Here is a 9,479-nt window from a genome sequence, read left to right on the forward strand (position 1 = left end):
TCCTCTTTTTTTTCTTTTTTTCTTTTTCTTTTTTTCATTCCTGACAAGAACACAGATCCTACAGCAAGAAGACAACAAAAGTTTTCATTGACAGTGAAGTGAGGCCACAATCTGCATACATATATGCAGTGTGTGTGAGACATATTGTTAGACAAGTGTTTAAGATAAAATCAAAAGAACAAATTCTTTTAACTGTAATTTTAAAATTCTAAAGTCCCAGTAAGTTTACACTTATTAGCACTCATTTGAATAGCTATAATTTTATATATAATTGTAAACCTTGTTTCTACTGAATGGAAAATGAAGAGTTCTCAATGGATTACTGAAGAATGCAGTTAGGGAAAAAAATACAAGTTTAAATATTTGAAGTTCATAAATACTGCACACAACACCAGTTAACATATTTAGAAGTATGTGATTTCCAGTTTCAACTGGTTTATGTAAAACATGTATGTAATCTTTACAGTAGTAGTCCATTCTTGTTCTTACTAGATCACTCAATCTTTGTTTTGGTTTTGATATAGCATTTTAATTACTAGATTCACAGTATTTTCTATAGTGAGAGGTTTTAGTGATGTAGATAGGTTTTATTAAAGTAACATTCTCTTCTGCTCAATTCCTGTTCCATCTTCCATCAAATTTTGCAGACCTTGTCATTTTAGTGTTCACTGAAACTCCCTGGAGTCTGAGCCCACACTATCAGATTCCCTTTGAGTTTCTTTGGGACCCAGCACAATGGTGATTTAAATGGAGAGAGACAGCTTTGATCCATTGTCTGAAAAGTAATTTTAATAATACAAAGAATAACCAACAATAAGGCACCCACTGCATTGGCGTGAACTGACCAAAGCAGTAACAAGGGGCAAAAGGCAAGACGCCAAAGGCGTGGTCTTGGGTCAGACAGGGGTATTATACACCCCGGTGTGGGTGGGGAGATAAGGTGGGGTCTGAGGAAAGGGTCCAATGGGGGACAATGATTAAGAAGATCAAAATTTTTGCACCAAAAATCAACCTGTGATAACAGAGAAGTGAGAACTTTCTAGTAATAATTTGCATAGAGAGCATGTCAATGAGCCTTTTGCTTGTGGCACTGAGAATGGGGCTTCCCAAGGCATTTTTCCAGGGTTCTCTTCTTCCCTCGAAAACTACCTTCTCCAGCAAATGAACTTGAAAATCTGGCTCCTGAAGGATGATCTAATGCTGGGCAGTCTAAAACAGATAAAAATATGGCCTTTTCTTAAATTATTTCTACTGCAACTCCATCAGTAAGCATGAAGATAGCTGATAAGGGTAAGATAAAGGGATGTGGTGTGGCCCAACAATGCTGCCCTTAGGGAAAGCTCTACTTAGATATTAGATACACAGGAGTAAAAGCTCTACTTAGGCACTACCTTTGCCATAGCAGTAATAATTACAATATTTGGGGACTAGCTGTCACAATTGTATCCTCACAAAGAGGCATAATATCTACTTTTCTTCCCCTCAGATTCATTTAAAATTTGGCATGAATGGAAACAGGATTGGGCTCACAAACTTTTTCACATTCAGCTATAAGATATAATTATCATTACTGTTTCTTTTTTATACTACAAGTACAATTAGTACTTAAACTGTATTCAACTCTATATAAAGAATATGGTTCCTGCTCTGAGAATATGGGGTTGTGACAGATTCCAGCATTACTTAAAATACATATGGGAAGAATAAAGGTGAAAATAGCAGTAGAAAATTTTATTTGCATGAATTGGTTGTAATAATCCTGAAAACCATACTGTAGTAAGTGCAGTCATATTCTAGCCTCATACTATAGATACTTCAGAAGTACTCATTTTATTTCAAGCTCCTATACATTTTTTAAATCCTGTGGAGGTTAAAAAACAGTTCACTGCTGAATATGTTTAACACAAAGGAACCTTTCACTCCATGCATAGTTTCAGATTTTCACATCATGTAAGTGTCAACTTTTTGTGTTGAGCAGCACAGGGCTATTCATGCATGGTAATCATGTAATCAAAAACTGCCACTTGCTATGCAGATTTTGCTTCCTAAGTAAAATGCTCATTAAAAATTCTGTGGCCTTTAAATGCAAGCTATTGAAAAGAGAAGAGTGTTACACTGGTATTGATAAAAACTCTTTCAGTCTTTTACTGATTAATATATAAATTTGAATGTTGGAGGCTTAGTGTGGCCATGGGTTACTTCAGCTAATTTATTAGTACAAAATATTTGGCAAAATGTCTTACATATCCATAATGAAGTCCAGAAACTGATGAAAATGGGTAGATAATATGGTTGTAGAGAGAGAATTTGGGCAGATTTATGCAGATGAGAAAAACAGAAATAATAGCAAAGAGAAAAAGTGTGGAAAAACTGAATGGGCACTCTTGATTACTTTAAAATTTTTTACTGATTTCCCAGATACATTAAAAAGCAAATAAATGGATGTTAAAGAAAGGATACAACTTTTCAATTTCATATCTAGTTTCAGAAATACACACTAGAAGCATAAAAGTTTGGAATTAAGTATCACAATGTATATTACTTTGTGCTAAAGATGAGTTTGAGTTTTAAATGGTTTAGCACTTAAGCAAATGCCTAATTTGCAGGGTGAAAAGTACGCCCTCTCAGAATAATTTTTTCACTTCTGATTTTTCAAAATCACATTTCTGTTTATGTTCTGTTATAAAGCTGTCACAATATGTCAAGCATTTATTTGAACTACATAAATGGAAACACAGAGCTTTTTCTGAAGGTATTTGAGTTTAGATTATATACTTTGTAGGGTGATTTTCTAAAACAGAGAAATGTTTGAAATAAGTACCCTAGGAAAACTCTGACAAAATTGAAATAATAACAGAAGATTAAACTTCAAGGAAAAATTAGTTGATTTTTTTCTTCTCAGTTTTCTGAATAGTTTGTCTGAAAATCTTAAAATAAACTTGTCAAGGACTAGTTTGTGTAAACTAACTTTTTAGACTGTGTGCTTAAATATTACCATTCCAACAAATATTCTTCTGAGTATTTTAAGTTCTGAAGCTACCTTTTAGCTTGTTTGTTTGTTTGTTTGTTTGTTTGTTTACCTCAGTATGTTAGTCCAGATCCCAATGTTCTTTTGCATAGAAATATTGGCAAGGGACTGTCCTTGATACCAGTGAAAATTCCACTCCAGGAACACCGTAATAAACTACTCATTCTGTGAGCACCTGCTTGCACCAGAATTATCGGACTAAACCTTTCCATACCTTTATCTTTGACTTAAATTTCCCCTTAATTTTTTTTTCAGTTTACTGTGAGTCCAGTTTTGATAGGCATTCTGCATAGCTACAAGTACTGATCCTGAGCTATTTTATTAAACAATAAGTTTGCAATACTTCTAGTCTTTCTTACACACACAGAAAAGTTTATTCCAAATGATGATTAACTGAATTTGTGAAACAGCAGCATGATATGCTTTTTGCTTTCTATGAACAACCTCTCTGCAAATTATGTGCAGTAACTATGTGATTGTTATTGCTATGCCTCTCTGAATATAATATTTTAATGTCTTTGATTTCATTGCCTATTTGTACAACAAATACTATGGCACTTTTCACAGTGTAAATTGCTCCCAATTACTGTTCTTAGGTAAGCTCACAATGAGTATGATTAGAGGAAACTGATAATTTTAACTGTTGGTTTGCAACAGGCCAATCCTGTATACCCAGGACTACCTAAACGAGTCTATCTCTCTGTCTTCATCGTGCATTCAGGAAGCACTAGATGGCAGTACATCAGTGGTTTAAATGTAATTTTAATTAATGAGCTGTAGCTGTTTTCTTCTGAGAAAGGGGAGTGTTGGCTGATTGACCTGGTTACGACTATCTCACAATATTGCTGTTAGAGTGGGAAATAGGATGGAGGAGAAGTAAATAGACACCAATGGGCTTGCACGCAATAGGTACCTTACAGTTATTATCTATGAAGAAAATTACTTTTGCTTCATTTTTCAAGAAAACAATGCTTTGGCAAGTTAAACAAGTATGACAGAACACAATGATAAACAAAGTCTTTTCTACAATGTTATAAAATAAAATAATCAGGAAAAATCCCCAATGACTGCTTATGATGTATTGTTTGCTAAAAACTAAATGTTGTAAAACAAGTTTTTGGTTTTTTTTTTTTCTGGTGTAGGCTGTACACAAAAATGGTGCATAACTTATTTCAGTAACGTATAATTCTGTGTTAAGGGTGAAACTCATCAACTTTGCACATTGCTGATTGGGATCGTCCATCTTTTCCCAAGAGATCCTTGCTGCATGTTCCTGCCTCTACCTTTGCATCGTGTCTAAGTGGTAACATGGCCACAAGGCGAAAATTATAATTTTTGATGGACTTTCTTCGGGTTTGGTGAATGAAACCCACTCAGTATAGAGACCTGACTGCCTAATCCAGTGTACAGGAGGCAGCACAAATCTGCAAGTATGAGAGCAGGAGTTGGTCCACCTCCTTCACAGTCTTCTCAGGAATACACTATATGTGAAATCCAAACCTTTGCAGCACTGGGCCTATACTCAGCAAGATATCTACTTTGCATCTTCGTAGTTTGCAGTACAAATATGAATCATAGCTATGACCTACATTTGCCTTCATTTGTAACTCTTACTTCAGCTAGGACTTCCTTTTGGAAGCTGTAATCTAGAGGAAACACAGCACTGATCACAGGGACCTGACATCTCCATCAAGTAGAATTCAAAACTGTCATTCCATTTGCTTTTAATGTGGCCCTTCTTTTCCAGAAATAGGATCAGAGTACTTAAAGTCTGTTTACTAGACTGTGTCATATCAGGTCCTTTTGGAAATTACACTATATCTGGTTTTGAACACTGAAAAAACAGTTCATAGTTACTAATTTTCGTCATCATCATTACAGGGTCCATGAATTTTACAGAATAAATCTTATCCCTTCACCTATTTTCATTAACTATGTGTCATTCTTAGTGCTCCAGCAATTGTTCACACAGGAGAATAAATGCTAGAAAAGACTAAATATTTTAATCCGCGCTTAATTGTATTTAACTGATTTTGGTTACAGTACAATTTCTCTTTGATAGCAGCTGCTTGGCTATTCCTTATTTCACAAACCAAATTTACATGTTTTATTTTTTCTCTCTCTGCCTACTTTCCAGTACATATTCCTCTGCAATCTGGTACCTTTCTCAGTGTACTGCATGCACTTTCTTGCATTTCCCTTTCACATTACTTTTCAGTGTAATTCTTCTCAACTGCATTCATGTCCTTAGCTCAATGGTTCTCTGAAACTTTAAATATTCTATGCTTCTGAAGTTAAAAAAAGGAGTCTCTTCCACTAGAGTGAGGCTTTTTAAGAATAGGCAATGCTGATATTAGTGCTAGTGTTTTAGACAAAAGAATGTAGTAGTAGCTAGTGTCTGTGTTGAATTCAAGTCTTGTCAAGAATTCCAAAAAGGTCCTTGTGGATTTATTTAGATACAGGGGCCTGGATTGCATAAAGTTCTGCTGCTGGATGGTTATGTTATTGAGGGTGAAATGCATGGGAAAAAAAATACGTGTGCCCTCACATATTTCAGATAAGTGCATACTTATTTTTACATAGATTTTGTACATAATTTACTCACAACTCAATTTGGTAATATATAAATATAATGGATAATCTAAAAGCTAACAAAGGGAAGAAGCACACTGTTTTTCTATTTGAAGCAATAGGAGTTCCTTTCCTCTTCCCTATTTGTGAAAAGAATCCCATCCTCAGCAATATGTCCTCATAAGCATTCTACCCAAATCCTTCAGAAGTTATAACTTCTAATATCTTAAATAAGAGCAGATGTTCTCACCACCTTATCTTTTGTCCTTTTTGGAGATGTCTTCCTAACCTATATTTGCCAATTAAAAATAAGTAAGAACTTATATCAGTGTTCTGTGCCTAAACCTAAACCAGATTTCTTCTAATGCGACCGTGTCATCATAGAGCATGATCCCTTAAACATGCTAATAAAACACCATATATGTATGCAGTCACATCAACTTTTACCAGGATCAGTTATTCTATTTGTAGGACTGTGTAACTTGTGGGACTATCTTGTTAGCAAGCAGAGCTCTGCTAGCATAACTTCATTTTCACTGGATGCAATTCATTGATGGATAGTATTGGGGTTTCTATATCAGTAAAGTATTTTTACTGTCAATAGATCTGAGGAACCGTGTGATCCTAAGTAAGCATTGGCCACATTCCTTTGTAACTCACTAAAAAAAGTGGGAAAGCACTAAGAGTTATTACAGGAACAGCCTGAAACATGACAGGGAATTTTCTCAGTAAATGCAGTAACATGAATTGCTGCAGTATAAACAAAAATGACAGCTGTTTCATCATAGATAAGATGCATAATCCATTTCCTTTCAAAACTACATACATACACCCACAGGCATATATAAATAAGTTTTTTTCTCTGAAAGTTCTTTCCTAAGAAGAGGTATTAGATCAAGCAGAATCCCATAAAAATCTAGACCTTGTATTTAAATGATGTGTTTTCTCATGGTTAGAGATACAAGTTGTTTTGCCATAACCACATAATGTATTTTGGATGAAGTAGCTTTTGCTTCGATTCCTCTTGAAATTACTGAATTCTGAAGATATAATTTTCAGAGAAACCCCCACTGAACCTTGCCCTATTAGTTTCTTTCTGATGCTCTGCGTCACAGAAGTTAACTGAACTAATGTTGAACATTTGGCTCTGAAGCCAAAACAACACTGCAAGAAAATGAGAGAAGTCACAGGTTGGAAATGTTTAATGTCCATTTAAGAATAAATGTTTATGCTAGTTTTGTTTGGGATAGAGTTAATTTTCTTCACAGTGATTGGCATGGGGCTGTGTTTTGGATTTGTGCTGAACAGAGTTGATAACATAGAGATGTTCTTGTTATTGCTTACACAGAGCCAAGGCCATTTCTGCTTTTTGTACAGCCAGGCTGGTGGGAAAGTTGGGGGTTTGTGGGAGGTTGGGAAGAGACAGAGCCAGGACAGGTGACTCCAACTGCCCAAAGGGACATTCCCACACCATATGACATCATGCTCAGTGTATTAAGTTGGGGGGAGAAGGAGGAAGGGGAGGATATTTGGAGTGATGGTGCTTGTCTGCCCAAGTAACCCTTCCATGTGATGGAGTCCTGCTCTGCTGGATGGCTGAACACCTGCCTGTCCATGGGAAGCAGTGAATTAATTCCTTGTTTTGCTTTGCTTGTGAGCGCAGCTTCTGCTTTCCCTGTTAAACTGTCTTAATCTCAATCCACGAGTTCTCTACCTTTTAGCCTTCTGATTTTGTCCCCAGTCCTACTGTTGCGGGAGTGAGCGAGTGGCTGCCTGGGGCTTGGCTGCTGGCCAGGGTTAAACCACAACAACAATATTGCCAAACAGTTCTGCCGTGTTAGCACAGAGCAGAATCTGCAGAATCTGCAGCTGCTTACCTACTTGCAGGATCTATATGCGAAGAATGTACAAAGCCCCTCAGCTTCCAGACTAGCTCAAAAGTTTACAATGGTCTCATGTGAATCCTTAAAAACAACACAGCAGAATTCACTTCGGTCTTACACAGTTGGATTCACTTAGGATCAGTAGAAGTTGGGACCCTTGCCTTACAAAGTGACATGTCCAGGAGTTTACTCTAAATTATAGAAACCTGGAAGTGTGATGTGACAGTCATGATCCACTCTTGGATCTACCCAGGCCACATCTGTTTGTGAACTCAGACCTCAGTCATGCTATGCTGCATGGAGCCAGCTGAATTTTAAACCTCCATTTCAGCGAGTATTATTTTTAGCTGGCTCCTTTGGAGCAGACTTCCCTGCAAGTAGGTTCTGTTGTGTATTTAAATCTTTAGCAAGTATCTTGTCTTCTCCAATACAACCCAGAGGCAAATCTAGTTGTCTCTCGAGCAGAGACAAATTCAGTAGTTACAAAGCACAGACTTCATAAAAACAGGCACTGTCAATTGTGATTATTTAATTTAGAAAAACATCCAGCAGTAACCCATTGAAAAAAATTTGAAGTGTTCCCAAATCAAACATCACTGTAGTGAAAGAGAATTGGTAAACTGAGAAAACTAAAATAGCATTTTTCAAGTGAGGAGTATTATTGGAGATCAGCAAAAATGAAAATAACAGATTAAAATACATTTAGTTTTAATAGCCAGCGATTTTATTAGAAACACTGCTGAAGGCTTTCAGAATCCATCTATAAAAGTCTTCACCCAAAACACACCTGACATTTTGTTTTGTGTCTTACTTGAAATATGCTGCCCTCAAACTCTTCTCACTCTTAGAAAAATGGCACTGGTCAGTTTTTAGTAGACTTATTAGTTTAGAGATACTATTCCAATTTAAAATCTTTTACTCCAGTGAAGAAACATTTTACAGACACAGATTTAAATACCTGAATTGTGTTCAGCCTGCTAAACCCATTTTCCACTATACAATCTTCAAAGATTTGGAAGTAATTTACAGAAGTTTAAATACAGTAAATTCTTCTCTAGTGGCCCAAGTCAGAAGTTGCTAAATGTAGTGTTCTTCATCATTGCTTGAATTAGTGTTGTTTACAAAGACACGTTTGAAATAGATCCGTTTATTTTTCTATTTGCTATTTTGCATCACAGAGGCTACTTCAGCAAACATTAAAACACAATCAAGTACTTAATGATCAACGCAGCCAACGTTTGCAGAACACAGGAGGGGCAGCTGTTTTGAGAGGCAGTGTTCCCGCTGGATTTGATGATTAAAACAAGCCGATGAGATCCAGCAGGTCGCAGCGAACTAGAGCCTGTTCAACTCCCGCTGCATTTTTGCCCTTCCCTTCGGCCCCTGCTCAAGCAGAAGCCACCTGCATGAGCTGGTGTCGGCAGCTCCTTAGCTGGCCTGCCAAAGATACCCGCGGCCCTTATGGCGTGCACCTGCTGGTGGATTTTCTCACTGAGGAGACTTGGGAGCGCTTCCCCCCACCTCGTGGGACAAAGCACCCGTGTGTCCCCATGCGATCGCCCCACGCCATCCTCGCTGGTGCTGAGGACAGCCTGAACCGGGCGCTCCGCGGGACGTGTCGCTGCGCAGGGCAGCTCCGGATGCCGCTCTCCGGCCCTGTCCTGAGCCACCGCTTTCCTGGGAAGCGGGAGACGCGCACTCGGGCGCCAGAGCCTGGCTCATCCCACTCGGTGGCCACGCTACTTTCAGCAAGGGCACCGGCGTCTCAGCCTCCTCCTCCTCCTCCTCCTAAAGCCCCTGGGCCGAGGCTGTCCCAGAGGGCTCCGGCGAGACATCGCCCGCCCACCGCGGCTAGCGGAGCTCGGGCCCCACCGCAAGACGGACCGCACGGGCCGGGCCGGGCCCCGCCGCGCCTGCGCAGAGCGGCCAGTCCCCGCCGCGCCCTCCCGCGGGCGGGCACCCGGAAGCGGCAACGCCGGCGGCTCCCGGCGGCGGCG

This window comes from Hirundo rustica, chromosome 5, assembly GCF_015227805.2.
Source record: "Hirundo rustica isolate bHirRus1 chromosome 5, bHirRus1.pri.v3, whole genome shotgun sequence".
In the NCBI taxonomy this organism is placed as follows: Eukaryota; Metazoa; Chordata; class Aves; order Passeriformes; family Hirundinidae; genus Hirundo; species Hirundo rustica.